Below are 16,301 nucleotides of genomic sequence, written 5' to 3'. Positions count from 1 at the left end.
GTTCTTTTATATCATTAAGCATCCATCTTCAGCCAACAGGCCCATAGTATCAAGCAGACTTTCCCATGAAGCAGGACATTTCAAAAACTGCCACTGTTGGCAGTTTGTCAGCCACTTTCTTCTGTGTCCTGCAGAATGTCTGGCAGACTCTTGCCTGAAGCAGGAGCCCCAAAGGACTGTCTCACCTTCTTTAGGCAAGTTCAGCAGTCATTTTTTTGTGGGTCCTGCATGTCCAGTTCTTAAATCATACCATCACACAGTCCTGGCAAGAGCAGTTTCTTGCCCAAATGGCCAGCATATTCCTTAAAGAGCCTCTCCAATGCCCATCTTCATCTTGAAATAATTGGTGCTGCCAGGAGCAGATGTGTCTCATTGTCATGAAAAGACCTAAGCTATTAAAACATTTTAAGTGTCATCTTCTGAAAGTCTATTAAAGATTTGAAGAATACCCATCTAACTGAAATATATCTATATACCTAGAAAACCTAACTAACATGACTACAAGCCTAACTATTATAGATGATTATCTATTAATCTATATTTCTTAACTATGCATTGCATTTTTAAATGAGATGCACAAACACAATACCTTAATTAAGAGAAGAAATATGCATATAAAAATTGACCTTAAATTTGTATCAATAAACCAAGATACATACCAGTGCAAATCTCTATAACATATCCCTCTTTAAATGTAAGCAAATATTTATATACAATATTTGCAAATATGGGCATAGTTCTCTCCAAACTGCTTTCTGCTTTTTGTTGGGTGAAATATTTTTAGGTTGTTCACTGCTACCATTCAGGGGGTCTTGGTCCATAAAACTCATTAGTCTGGAAGGATTCTACAGGTTCTCATTCTCTGTGGAAACAAAATCAGAACCTGTTTTCCAAAGCAACATATTCTCAGACCCAAATTTTGAAGTCAAGGTACCTTTATAATGGTTTATCTCAGCAGCCCGTACAATGAAATGGCTCTCTGTGCTTAGCTCCTTCATAGTCAATAAATTTAAACAAAGTACAATACATAATCTAGACACTCTGTGTAGTTTTCATCTTTATGTGATTTATTTTTCTTTCTCTATTACTTTTTTCTGCAAGTTTGTCTCTTTAAAGACTTCGCTTTATGTTTTTAAAAACTATTTATTTGTTTTTATAAATCTCTATATATACTCTTTTTCTTTTCTCTCCCAAGCCTATGTACATTTTTTAAAGACACTGTATCTTGTTTAGAGGACTTTAATTTCTGGATCTGTCCTATTGTGTATCTGAAATCATCTTCTGTCCTGGAGCATTCTTAAGATGTTAAGCAACATTTCTAGGACAGAGGCTGCTTTACCTTTTGGCTCTGACCATTTCAAAATGTGGGAGGTCGGGTCACTGCCTCTGAGATGCATTCTCTCCGCCCCAGATACAGGGTTGGGTAGTAGCAGGTCTGTATTTCCATTATTCAAGTTGTAGCACTCTGTTCCCAGACCCCATTTAAATGCTTGGTCTCTTGAATAATCCAGAGTTTGTGCTGGCAGCACAGCCAGGGAAGCAGCCTTTTCAAAACTGTGCATGTTGTTTTGCTTGGTTTCCCTTTGCTTTTTCTCCTACTGCTGAATCAGGAAAACCTCTCTTAAAGGAGCCATGGTATTAAGCCATGTTTGACTCTCTTCTTTTGTGTCTAGAATTCCTTTTAAAGCTTTGTCAGGTCTTACATGGATTCAGCTAGCACATGTTGGAGTGCCATTGTGTTGTAGGATGCTGCTTGCTTGTTCCCAACAACTCAGCATCCAGAAATAACCACACAGAAACTGTATTAATTAAATCAATGCTTGGCCTATTAGCTCTACCTTCTTATTGGCTAACTCTTACATGTTAATTTAAACTACCTCTACTAATCTGTGTTTTTCCATGTGACTATGGCTTGCTGACAAGGTTCTGCCTCATCTTTTCCTGGCAGCAGCTACATGGTGTTGTTTCCTTTACTCTGCCTTCTCTCTCTCTCTCTCTCTCTCTCTCTCTCTCTCTCTCTCTCTCTCTCTCTCTCTCTCTCTCCTGGCTATATTCTGTTAAGCCATTGGCCAAAATCAGCTTCTTTGTTAACCAATAAAAGCAACACATATACAGAAGGACTTCCCAGACCATAAAGGCATGTGTGTGGAAGTGTATCTATGCATATGTTTGTGTCTGTGTGCATTTATGTGCATGCGTGTGTGCTTTCCCTACCGGACACTATATTCAGCCACTGTGACTCCCATTCCATGCTGTTTAACAACTTGATCTCTTGAATTTATTCTGATTGAGTTCCGATGTTTGAAGTCTAGCTCTTTCAAGCAACCTTTCTAAATGTGTTGTGCATTATTACTATTATCTTAAAATAAATAGTAATAAGAATATATAACTGGATATTTGGATATTTGTTAAAAATGAGTTATAACAGGTAAAGCACTTGAAGAAGTATTAGTACCTGATAAGTCCTCAGAGATGGTCCTTATGTTGCAGTGAATTTATGTTTTAGTTTAACATAGACTTGAGACACATGGTTTTATTTGTATTTACAGAAAGAGCATCAGCTATTTACTTTCTTTCAAAAATATTTAATAATGAATGAATTATATATTGAAAGTCTCAAAATTTTATTTTCATAAAACCACTTAGTAATATAGCCATTCATTTTATAATTACTATTCTGAGCACTTAGTATCTGAGCATTATATTGTATACTATGTTCTACTCCCATAATATTCCACAGGCTTTTGCTTATCAATATTTTTTCTGATATATGTCTTACTTTTGTCATCATGTGCCATATCCCATGTCAGGGTGGAAACCTCTGTTGGGTCTTGCCAGGGTTATTTGTCAGTGATTTGCGAGGAACATGATGGTTAAGAAATGGCAGGTAGAAAAACAAAAAGAAGAGACTCAAAGAAAAGAAAATGACAAAGGATTGAGTTGGGGTAGTCATGTAGTAGAGTACTGAAATTCACCCTGCCTTTATTTCTCAAAAGCTTTAAATACCCCATGCAAAAAAGAAGGGGGAAGGCAAAATATTTCTTTATCATTACCACAGTACAAGGGACAAATAAAATAATCACGTTCTCAATACCAATACCCAAAGCATCAAGTAACCACATACTAGGTCAAACATTTATCACAAATTTGAAAGAGCAAGAATAGACCTGAACTCTCTGACTTTTGGTCAAGGTGGGACAAATCTACATCTGTGGGCTCCCACAATTATGCTTGGTTCTGTTTTATGCATACTATATTTCCTGTGAACCAAAGAATGTCTGTTATTTCTATTGAAAGTTCATAGAATATTTCAAATTCATTTTTTTTATTTCTAACCTATTGATAATGGAACAACATTAACAAATATTATTAATAGCCACCACATAATTTTAAATTTCTATATCATATAAGTGAACTTTATCTATTTATAACGGTCTCATTCATAACATCAAAATTATGAAAATCTTAGAATAAATTCAGCAAGAGATTCAAATACTTTTAAGTTAGCATTTATAAATACCAGTATAATATTTCAAACCACATATTGAATAAACCCTTAAGTGCAATTACATTTTTAGTGGTTTAAGCACAATTTTATATGAAAAACTCCTGCCAGGTAAATACAACAATATTTCAGAAGTAAGATTTTTATCTCTTTTACCTTATAACAAGGACTTTGGATAACTCCTGCCTGAGAATTATGTATAGGGCATTTAAGAAGAAACTTCAGGTGCACTTCTTCAGAAAACTTCAGAGATCTGGCTAGATTTCAAAAGTTTCATATATTTAGAAATACACTTATTTGATACTTTTTATTTATGTCACAGAAAATAAGTTTTGAAGCATACTGCATTGATTTTTATGTTCCTAGTAAAAGTAAGTCATGCATAGATTAAATTTTTGTAATGATATATAAGAGCCATTTGCCTATGTAGCTTCCATCCTAAGATTGTTCTTTACATGGTTTCAAGGCAACTCATACAGCACACATTTTGATATGAAGCAGTTGACTTCTCAATTTCTGGAATAAACTAATACCCGCATGCCTAATGCTGCATGTTGATTTATCTTAAAATAAATTACAGAAAGTGAAACAACTTCCCCTGAATTAAAAATATATTTCCATAAGTCAGAATATACAAATTCCTCCATTTTTATTCAGTGTTATTATTCAATGATAGCTATTCATTAATTAGATACTTAGTATCCGTTGAAACAAATACAGCAGTAGCATTAAAATGCAATATGGATTTTTTAGTTCTGCTAAATATAGGGTTCAGGCAGCCAGGCGACAAATAATGGGTTCTAGGTCATGTGGAGCCAAGAGTAGTGTGGCTACACTTGGGGCCCATGACAAGCAGCATAGAATCCCAATAAAAGGCATATGTTGTCACTACCCAGGGAGGGACAACATCTAAAAGGAAGTACCTGACCTTCGAACCATTAGATAAAATTAGATAAGATCACCAGATGTCCCTCTTTCCCTTTTTCAAAAAGCCATAGATAAATGTCAGCCAATTAGGGTTCTGAACCCTGGAAATTCCTTCACCCCAACATGTACTATGATTAAAAAAAAATACCTATCCCAACAGGACTTGGCATTCTCTGCTCTCAACTTGTGTCAGATGGACTGAGAGTCCAAGTTTGAGTTTCAATTAAGGCTCTTTGCTTTTGCATATGAGTTGGGACTCCTTGGTGGTTTTTGGGAGACCCCACAATCTTAGCATAACACTAACCACACCAAACATAGATCTGGTATGGTAATCATACAACCATGTGCAGAACACCATTTTTTTTTTCCAGTCTGAAGTTTTAAGTCATTGTTAAAGTAGTAAGCTTGATATATATTTGCTTCAAAAGACAATTTTGATATACACTGTCTTCTGAATTCACTTTAGTTCTTTCTTCACATTCTTTTTTATGAGTATTCACTTTTTTTTCAAAATCTATAAACTCACACTATTTTTATTCCAGTGGTATCTTAGACTTGTAAGCAATCCTGTTACCTCAAGCAGAGGTACAACACAATCTTTCATAGATGCTATATTTATCACTTTGTTGTGTTAAATTTTAAAGATTAATTTATATAAATTTCAGAATATTCTGTTACATTATTAGCCTGTTATAGTTTCAGTGGATTATTTTGTTATTATAAAACATTCCTTATTGTCTCTTGTAGGTTTTTACACACCAAATTCTATTCTACCAATTTAAACCTGACAGCTACAAGAGCTACAGAAACTTCAGTGAAGGTAAGAAGTTACTAAAATAGTGGAAGCTTGAAACAGCAAATTTTCTCACAGTGGCTGTGCCTCAGAATCCAGGATGTTCAGTTTTCATCCCACTTGTTTTCGAGTTATGTTTTCTTTTGCCAGAAGCATGGGTTGATGTCAGAATTCTTATCTTTAGAATGTAGGATAGAAGTTAATGTTTTCTTTTTTTTCTTTTTTCATATGTATAAGAAATAAATTTACATCATGTTGATTTTATTGTCTATTATTTGATCATTTTTTTCTCATACAATATATCCTTTCCTCCTTCCTGGACCCTCATATTTCCTCTCCCCCATACTCACTGCTACTCTATTTCTCTTCACAAGAGACCAACCTCCCAGTGATATCAAACAAACACAAAATATAGCATAACAAGGTGAATAAGACTAGACATAAACCCTCATCTCAAGCCTGAATGAGGCAACCCAGTAGGAGGAAAAGGATACTGTGAACATTCAAAAATGTCAGAGATACTCTGATTCCCATAGTTATGGAAAAAAAAAACCTCCAAGCTAAACAATCACAGCATGTATGGAGAGGAACTAGCAGCAAATCCAAATGGGCTGTGGTTGCCATTTAGTCTCTGTGAGTTAGGTCCTCATTAGCTTTGTTTATCTGATTCTATTGGCTGTGTGGTTTTTTTTTTTTTTTGTTACCTTAACCACTCTTGTCCCTACTATCCCCCCTCTTCTTTTGAATGGTTTCCCAAGCTCCAGCTAATGTTTAGCTATAGGTTATAGATTTGCTCCCATCAGCTAATAGAAGATGTCTTTCTGAAGATGTTTAGTCCAGGTACCAATGAATGAATATAGCAGAATATCATTGATGTCATTAGGAATCAATCAGATTTTACCAGTTATGTTTGGTACTATCCTCTGTCTCTGAACCATCTAAGTTCCAGTTTCTGGCTATCCATGCACTGTTGGATATAAGCTTGATCTTGTGTCATTAGTTTCAAGTTAGATCAGTGATTGGTTGGTTGATCACTGCCATGAGCTCTTAGACACTATAGTCTCCCTACATCTTTCAAGCAGGACAGGTTGTGGGACAAACATTTTAGGTGAGGGTTTCTGTTTAGTCCCACCACTGGGATCCTATCCTGGTTACAGAAGACGAACAGTTGAGACTCCATAGCTTTCATTACTTGGTGTTTTTATTAGAGTCACCCTGATTGGTTCCAGGAAGTCTTCATTGCACTAGGATTCCACATTGCACCCTAAATGTCTATCTATTCTAGTTATCTCTCCCTGTACTATCTCCTTCCTCAAACTGATCTCTTCTTTTCCCATCCCTACCCAACCCAGTCTTCTGTCAAAATCTATTTACCCTTCCCAGGGAGTATGATATGAAATAGCCCTCTGTATGTTATGAATATGATTTATACCATTAGTTAAATAGAAAAGCACTTTGGCCTATGACAGGATAGAATGTAGCTATGCAGAAAAATCAAACAGAGATAGAGAAAGAAGGTGGAGTTGAGGGCAACATGAGCAGCCATCAGAGAAGCAACATGTGAGGTACCAAGCCATAAAGTTGTGGTAAAATATAGAATAATAGAAATGGGTTAATTTAAGTTCTAAAAGCTTGTTAATAATAGTAATCCTGAGCTAATAGGTCAAACAGTTTATAGTTGAGTAAGTTTCTGTGTAATTATACAGGACTGAGGGGTCACTTAATGAAAGCACAGCCTCCTGTTACCCATGTATCCACCCTTAAGCCCTCCTTGTTATTTATCAACCTTATGTCTCTGGATTGTAGCATGACTATCCTTTGTTTTACAGCTAGTATTCACTTATATGTGAGTATGTACTAAAAAGACAAACTTATCTTTCTGGATCTGAGTTACCTAACTCAAGATGTATTTTCTTTATTCTAATCCATTTTTCTATATATTTCATGTCATTTCTTTATAACAGCTCAATAATATTTCATTATATAAACACACCAAATTTCATTAATTATTTATTATTTGACTGAAGGACATCTAGGTTGTTTCAAAGAATATGGTGAGTCCTCTGGTATTTGCTGCCACTTGATAACTTAGTCATACACTTGGGAAATTTTCTCTAAGATAGATTTTTTAGGTACAATTCTTTTGGTATTTGATTTTTAGAATATTCTGTCATTAAAGAAATCAAGATAAAATAACATAGCAATAGACACATTTTTACAATAAAGCACAAATTAACAAAATTCACTAACAACCAAACCACACACATAAAAAAAAATACTCTCAACTTCATTAAGATAATCAGAAACACTCTCCCACAAGGAAGTATAAAGTTTCAGAGTGGAATGTAGATCAAAACACTGAAATGTGTGAGGAAAAACTGGATTCACTATAGGATAACTATCACATAGGATTTAAAATATAGAATAGTAACTGAAGGAAAGAAAAGGCAGGCTGATTTCAAGTAAGTTCATTTATGCCTGCATTAGTCAAAGGGTAGAAGACTGCTTCAGCAAAGCTAGAACTTGTGAATTCTATGTGGTTTTGTTCAGTGGAAAGGGTGGGGCTGCTAAAAACTTTAGGTATAAATTTAATCCCTTTACTTTGATATGGAAACAATCAAATTTGAAATAAGCCTGTTGGGGCTTGCCTTAATCATGAAAGACCTTCAGAATCAGAGCCTTCTCTGATTGGGGCTAGAGGGAAAATAAGCAGCCTAGGGAAAAGGAGAAAAGCACACACCAGAGGACTCACCAGATTCTTTGAAACAGTTTTTATTAAGCATGGCTGCCACCTGAGAAATTATCTTCATGGTGAATTTAGAAACAAGTTTTAGAGCACAGAAGGTGAGCTTCTTGTATTTTCTGATGACTGTAATTTGACTTGAGCAGTGTATGGAAGCCATATTTATTTTTCTGGCTCTATTTTTATTTTTATTTTTAAAGGACTCAGTGTATGTCTGCTGTTCCTAGCTGTATCTGGCTAAAAGTCAACTTAGTCTAATTGTAAATGGGGAAAAGAAATACTCGGGTTAATATTTTTCTTTGATATGCAGGACATGTGTTCTAAAAATTCAAAATGTTGTTTTCCTTATGTTTGTGATGTTACTATCTTAAAAAGCATGAAGTTTGGGACAAGTCATCTTATTCCATCAAAGACTGACTACATGATTTCAAACTCAGGCGTTCATACCTTGAAAAGAATCATCAGCTTTTTTTTTTTTTTTTTTTCCCTTAGGTTTAGCCCTTTTGAGACTCTCGGGGAAAAAGTTAGAGTTTTATTAATCATATGAGTTATGAACTCAAAATATGTGTCTTCCTACTCCAGTTTAGATTCAGAAAGATTCCTTAATCTCCATGACCATGAGCTACTCATTTGCAGATTTTAGTATTTTTAATTTTTGGTAGTTTTCTTTTCTTTTTTTTTTTCTGATGTGATATTTGTTGTTTCCATGTCCTTCTATTTTTTTATGTTTTAGTTTATCTCAGTATGAAACTTGGTCTAAGAAAAATTACAAACATAGTGCAATGCTATTTATACTAAATATTGCATTTTAACATTTTTAATTAGGAAAAAATATAGACAAAAATGGTTTATGTGGCAATTATTCTAATAAAATTCAGTGACACTATTATGGTGAGAAATTCACAGCAGATTTATTTCCCATCCAAATTGGATAATTCATTTGATTTTGACTACTACTTATTAATACAAATAACTTGAAAATTTACTGTAAATCTTATAAGGATTATTTATTTTTAGTAAAAAGGCATGTACTTGGGCTGCTTTATATAATATGCATGTAATCTGTTTCTCCTGCCCCACTCCTCTTACCTTTCCTCCTTCACTTTGTTCCTTCTCTTCTTTCCTCCTCTTGCTCTTTTCCTTCTCTTTCTCCTTCTCTTCTCGTTTTTCAGATTATACAAATTGTTAGTTTTATCACCCTTTATAATAACCGACTTTCTATGACATTCACTTTCATTCATGTTTCTTCACTTTAAAATTTCCATTTCTCCTTCTCACTTCATTGTTGCATTCTTAGGGTAGAAATACAATGAATTTAAATATCTTTCTCTTGAATATTGAGAAGTAACAAACTTTCCCTTTGAGCATTGTCTTAGTAATATCTTGTCAATTTTAAATTTTTCATTTTCCTTATTTTTTTATGTTTACTCCCGGTTATATAGTTATATCTAAATATTGACTTAGGATCTATAAATAAGAGAGATCATTAAGTATTTTTATTTCTGTTTCTGGAATATCTCACTAGATATAATATTTTCTGGTTCCATTCATTTACCTACAGATTTTATTTTTCTTTACAGCTATAAAGAATTCCACTAGACCATATTTTCATTATCCCCTCAATTGTTGAAAGATATTTAAGTTGTTTCCATTTCATAGCTATTGTGACAATAAACAGGACTGAGCATTCTTATTAGTACTTAGGTTCTTTTCATCTGTACTATTTAACCATGCTAATTTTTCATGAATAAAGTAATATTTCCAATTTTTAAGTTAGTGAAACTATTGTTGTCACAATGTAGTGTGGTTTTAGAGTTGTTTTTTATAAAGAGATTCTGAAATCTTCATCTTCACAAGCTATTTGTAGAGACATGTAACTATAATACTTATGCTTGTATAATTATTTAAAAGGATTTAATATATTTTTGTTACTGTGCTGTGAAGGCCCTACCCAAAGACGAAGCAAATTGCAGTGTTTTTCAGGTGGATTTTATAATATTAATTATGTTTAGGTAATATATATTAAATTCTTTCCATGAAACTGCATTATGAATAAAATTTCTCTGTATGCTACAGCCTACATTATATTCCGAAATTGGATAATTACTAGGCATACATTTAAAAGCTACAATTAGGTTAAAAATGCTCAGTGTGGCTTTAACTTTGAAAGTGAAACATGTAATTTCCACTTTTTAGCCATCTAATTTTTGCTACTTAGCATCCATTTATAAAAAGAAAGCATTGGCATAGTATTAGTATCCCCCTATATATTTGAGCTAAAGTCTCTTGACTTGAATTTTAACAAATACATTGTAGGCAGTTTTTTTTTTTTTCTGTCCTGCCAGGTATCTCCAAAATACCCACATGAAGACTTCCTATTGATTATGAAAGATCTGTATACAGCTTAGGGCTGTTTGTAACTAGCTCTTATGACTTTAACGCATACTTTTTATTGATTTGTGTTCTACCATGAGTTTTATTTCTATGCCATTTTATGTGTCCAACTGGCTCTACATCTGGCTTCTCTATTTTTCCCAGGATTCTCCCTGACTCAAAAATCCTGCATAACTATTGGTCATTTAGCTTTTCATTAAACTAATCCAAGTGTCACTTCTTAACATTGTATAAAGCAATTAATCCATAACCTAAAATTATTTCACAACTATATTCTTTAAAAATAACATAATAATTAATTGTCTCCTCATCATTTTTTATTAGAAAACTTCCTTGAAGATACAGCAATGCATTATGTTTAAGAAAATACTTGAAAACGGAAGCTATAAAATAATCCCACGCTGGCTCAGAATTGATTATAATAAAGGGTTCTTTATTTAGGGGTAGAATTTTAGATAACATTCCTGTGCATTAATGGTGAACTGGATTCAAATCCAGAAGCTGGGAGAGAGAGCGAGTATTTGCTTTACATGGGCATTTATACTATAAGAGGTCATGCCTAAGTGGGTTGGTATCTTAAGGGCTACTTGCTGAAGAAGTTCCTACAGCACCTTCCCCTTTTGTTTAAATAAACGAGTTCTATACTTAACACAAAACTATACACAATAATAAAAATATCAAGTAAGAATATTAGAATTACAAACAGCATAAACAATATTAAGCAAGGAACGTACGGCAAATGTTTCAATAATGATTCTATCCTAAGGAGTCCAAGTCTTGTATTAGAAATGGCTTGGCTAAATCATAAGAGGAAAGTAACTATGATTATCTAATCTTTAACTCCATCAAAGGCCTGAGAAGGGAGATAATAGTACTTGAGTAGGCAGGGAGTATAATCAAGCTGCTTCCAAAATGTACAGTATGTGACAGACATAACTGGCCATGTGGGCAATTACCCAAACTAACTTTGACAGACGATTTTCCGAGGCAGGAAATTTTCAAAACTGTCTTACCTTATCTTGGCAAGTTCTGAAAGTCTTTTTTCATGTATTCTGCTTGTCCTGTCTAGACATCATTTATTTTGTTAGTGGTCAAGGCATGGGAATTTCCTTACCCAAAGGCCAGTTTTGTCAGGAAGAAAACAAGCTCCATGTGGAGTGTCTTTAGTGTTTAACATTCTCTTGGGAACAGATTGGTGTTCCCAGGAGCAATCATGACTCATGTCAGCAGAAACCTAAATTATGTAAATGTCATATTCTACAGTTCTTTGAAGTGGTTGAAGATTACCACCTAGATATCTATATAGAATATAATCTCTATGTATGTAAACCCAGAGACTCAGGGCCACTCTTCACACACTGTGCTGGAGTGCTGGATAATGGTTTCAGGCTCAGACTTTTATTCAATAAACCCCCGCTTGTTTTCATTGAATATCTGTTCTGTGTTGGTCTTGGTTGGGGGGTCTCTCAATATGGGCACAGCCTTTTAGGGCTTGCCCAGGATTCCCTGCAACCCCCAGATCCCAGACTGAGGAGTTTCTGATAGGTCAATAATTCTCTTTGTGTCTGGTTCTTTGTGTGCTTGTACTTTGCTTTTTGTGGCACACCAAATCTATATTGTGACTATATAATGGTCAGAACAGAGGCACTGGAGTTCTGCAAACATGGAGATCCAGAAGACATTTAAAACCCTGCTGGAGAGGACAGAGAACCCCAAGTGTGTTTGTTTTAGGAAGGAGAGCTATAGATCCAGAATGGTGTTTGGTATAATTGAACCTGGAGGATTGGTCTCTCAGCACAGTACCAATCCCTAGTTATTTCTGGAACTTTACTGGTCGTATTGTTGTAGCAGAGTTATTTCAAATATAATGATCTTGTGTGCCCTAGGTCTTTTGTGCGGTTTGCTAACTGTTCTTATTGACTTGAATGTGGTAAATGCTGTGGAATGGTCTCCTTCCTCTCCTGTAAGCCACTGTCTAGCCTATTTAAAGGACATGTAAGCCATTGCTAATAGTCAAGTAGTTGAAATTGACAAGGTAAAATTTGTTACCTTTTACAAAAAAAGAAAGTTCTACCTTTGGTATCAACTGGTTCTCAGATGCTGGCCTAATTGGGGCCAAAGAAGGCATCATGTTCTGGCCATGGAATGAGCACTCTGACCAGATATTCTATATCATAAGATGTTGAGTCCTAATAGAGAATCCTCTCCCTTAGTTTAAAGTTTTTCTTCCCCTAGAGATTAAGTTAATAGTAGCAAAGAAAAAGTACCCATTAAGCAGGAACCCCTTGGCCTGGGTCCTTCAGAGTGAAAACACTGAGGAAGACAACTTCCTTCATCCTCCCTATGCCTACATTCCAGCTTCCCGGTCTGCACCAATGGTGTCCTGGAAGAATCCCCCTGTTGCCTCTGTAGACCATGTCCAGGAGGGAGGACAGGCTAGAGTCACCATGATACAAATTGGATGAACCCCTGAAGCAGGCTCAGTCACTCATCTCTTAAGAGCTGCTAGACCCCCCCCCAAAAAAAGATGGGAATTAACTCTTTCATTACTGGCCCTTTGTTACTAGTAATCTCTACACTTGGACGTCTCAGACTGAGCCTTTCTCTGAGAACACCATGACCTAATTAATGCCCATTAAATTGGAAGTACTACATGAAGCTTTCAGAAGATATAATTCTGAATCACAGGAAAATACAACTGCCCTTTATTAATCAGGCAGCCAGATATTAAAAAGAAACTTCAGAAACTAGAGCATTTGGAAAAAAAAAATTGAGAGTTAGATACAATGACTAAGAAAATGTACTGTGGAAGGGGAAGTGCTGAGACGAAAAGATGAAAAAAGTAAGGTGCAAAATTCAACATATGGCCAGTATCCTTCTGGCCATGACAGCCAATCCTGAAGATGACAGGAGACTATGGCAGCAATCAGGCAGGAAGGAGGAGAACCAAGAGGTAATAGAGGTCTCTGGCTGGGAAAGGACTAATACACATATTGTAGGTAGGAAGGATGCTGGTCTAGAGAACATCCATGGAAGGGTACTAAGGGTAACAGCAAAGTACTTAGTCAAATTGGGATGGACAGTAGCTAGGGGAGACAGGGTTCAGACACTACCCTGAACCTAGGTAATCCTAAAAGTGGAGGGACAGATTGTTGATTTTATGTTGGATACAGGAACTCAAAATTCATTGTTCTTAAATGTTGATGGGTCCATTACAGATTAAAAAAAATATTTGTGTCTAAGGGGCTACAGGGGCAAAGCCCTACTCATGGACTATCCAAAGAAGAGTGGATTCAGGACTAGGCTTAATAACTCATTCATTTATGGTGATTCCAAAAAGCCCATATCCCTTGTTGGGTCCTATTTTATTGACTAAAATGAAAGTCCAGATAATTTTTTTTGATGGAGAAGCTAAATTGCTCCATGAGGATGGAAAACCCTTTTAAGTACTGGTGATCAGTAGCTTAACTGAAAAGTATAGACTTCAACAAGTGACCATTGGGCCTGACCCCAAGCTGCAGAGGTGGCTCAAGTAATACCCATCGGGCTGGGCTAAAGCACAGGAAATGGGACAGGCAAAGCATTGTACCCCCACCTCTGTTTATGTAAAAATCAAGACATGGTCAGGTCCATTCAAAGTCCACCAGTACTCCATTCCCCACAGGTCAAAAAAAACGCATCACTCCACACATCAGGCAGCTACTGGACTTGGGAGTCCTGAAGCCCATGCAGTCAACCTGGAACAAACCTTTACTGCCTGTTAAGAAACCTTATACCAATGATTATAGGCCAGTCCAGAACCTTAGGGAGGTCAATAAGATAGTGATCAACAGAAAACCTATAGTGCCTAACCCATATATCTTACACAACTTGGTTCAGCAACAGTATATTGTTCTGGACCTAAAAGATGCCCTTTTCAGTCTGCCTCTGGTTTCAAAAAAGGCAACTGTACTTTGCTTTTGAATGCCATGACCCAGAAATTGGGGTCAGTTGACATGGACCACACAACCACAAGTACTCAAAACTTCTCCCACCATATCCAGTGAAGCTTTGTATGAGGACCTGGAGGTGTACCAGGCACAAAAAACAGATGTCAGTCTGTTATAGTATGTTGATGACCTGATTTCAGTCATAGATTGGGAGACCTGCTTAACTGGAACTGAAGGTCTGCTGCAAGCACTCGAGTACCTAGGGTATCGTACCTGGAGTGAGAGAATTCCTAAGTATAGTGGGCTTTTGCCGCATGTGGATTACAGACTTTGCTGAACTGGTTAAGACATTATAGGAGATTACCGAGGAAGGGCAAAACTTTTTTTTTATGGATAGTACATCATACAAACTCAAACAAAGCTTGCTCTCGGCCCCAAGTACTAGGACTTCCAGATGTGTCTAAGCCTTTTCACTTACTTGTGGATGAGTACAATGGAATAGCTAAAGGTGTCCTGATCCAGACCTCGTGACCTTAGAAATGAACAATAACCTATATATCAAAAAAAAATTGACCCTATGTCAACTGAGTGGCGTTCCTGTGTCCTAATAATAGCAGCTATGACCTTACTAGTAAAGGATGCTGATAACCAGATCTCATTACAGATGGTTGTGATCCACTATATGGTCGCTGGGAATTGAATTCAGGACCTTTGGAAGGGCAGGCAGTGCTGTTAATCACAGAGCCATCTCTCTAGATATATAGGCTCACAACCAAAAAAAAAATCATACAGAAGAATGTTAGTTTACAAGTGCAGAAGATTCAGAGGTATACAGAACAATATTATAGAGGTTTCATGGTCACAGTAGTTTGGTCGAGGAAGGAAGAGTGTGAAAATTTCATTGAAAAGGGGATTTTAGTACTTGGGTTTAGAGGAAGTTTAGTTTAGAGGAAGAAAAAGAGTGAAAATTTAAGGACTAACTGAAAAGGATATCTAAAATACTTGAGACTAAGGTTTCTCTTAGATCTGTAAACATTCCTTCTCAGACTTTCCCTGTGGGGAGCATTTATTGACTGTATTGAAGGAAAGTGTGAGGGAGGAAAAAAATGTGTTGTTTATTTATAACTTTGATGCTGAGCATCAGATTTTATTGTGTTTAATAGCTGTACATGCACTGAATTTGGGGTCAACAAGATAAATGTGGCTGTATCTCAAAAATCTCATAGAATGGGACTTTCAGTAGTCCAGAGGTTACAGGTCCAGCTAGCTTTCCCAAAATGTAGATCAGTCCTTAAAGTGAAAATGAATAGACTTCTCTCCATTTTGAATCATATTCTTTTCCCTTTTGAGTGACTCAGGCTAATTAAATGCGGTTCATGACTCACAGCTACCACCTACTAGGTTTCATATGAATCAACAGTTAATAAAATTCATAAGCCTTCCAGAGAGGTTATGAATCTGAGAATTCTATTATTCTATTATTTTTGCTTAATTTTCCCCTTTGTGGAATATGGGAACCTCGAAAATTGTTGCTCATATTCATCTTTCTGCTCTTTTTAATTTAATGAACACTTATTAAGCACAATCAAGGAATCTTGAAATATATTTGGCAAAAAAGTACGTCTTTATTACTAAACTATCATTCTCATTATTTAAAATTAGAACTGAAAGAGATCATAATGTGATTCTTTGGTATCATATAATCTATTGAAAGAAAACATGTTGACCTCAGTGTTTCCAGTGTCTTTGAACTGGAAAGATCACACTTTCCATGACCTCTAAGGTTACACATTCTGTCTGACACCGACAGGATGAGACCAAGGTCTCCTGTTATTTCTAAGAAGAGAACCTGTAAAACAGAATAGAAAGGAGAAAGTTAAATCAGCAGTTTGAGCCATTCAAACTGCTCAAGACAAGTGATCTGGTAATGTTGGCTTGGTGTTGAAGAGATCCATTGTGAAAATAAGAAAAGATAGATTCTACACCCAGTGGCTTTCAACATATGTTCTA

The 16,301-nt window shown here is 35.8% G+C and overlaps 1 long non-coding RNA gene across 3 annotated transcripts in view; it reads left to right on the top strand.

Annotated features, from left to right (window-relative positions):
- The first annotated feature begins 3,776 nt into the window (after positions 1-3,776).
- The window catches only part of LOC126504099 (uncharacterized), a 52,790-nt gene continuing 40,265 nt past the window's right edge, over positions 3,777-16,301 (top strand). For 2 of the 3 annotated variants that reach the window (XR_007592498.1, XR_007592499.1), the window contains exon 1: positions 5,040-5,252. This is a non-coding gene — a long non-coding RNA (uncharacterized lncRNA). Of the gene's footprint in view, positions 5,253-16,301 lie in introns of all 3 variants that reach the window. The other variant, XR_007592497.1, reaches the window with a different exon arrangement.

The sequence above is a fragment of the Alexandromys fortis genome, unplaced genomic scaffold (genome assembly GCF_014885135.2).
Source record: "Alexandromys fortis isolate MF-2015 unplaced genomic scaffold, M_Fortis_MF-2015_v1.1 scaffold_42, whole genome shotgun sequence".
Taxonomy (NCBI): domain Eukaryota; kingdom Metazoa; phylum Chordata; class Mammalia; order Rodentia; family Cricetidae; genus Alexandromys; species Alexandromys fortis.
This window is presented reverse-complemented; position numbering and strand designations above follow the sequence as displayed.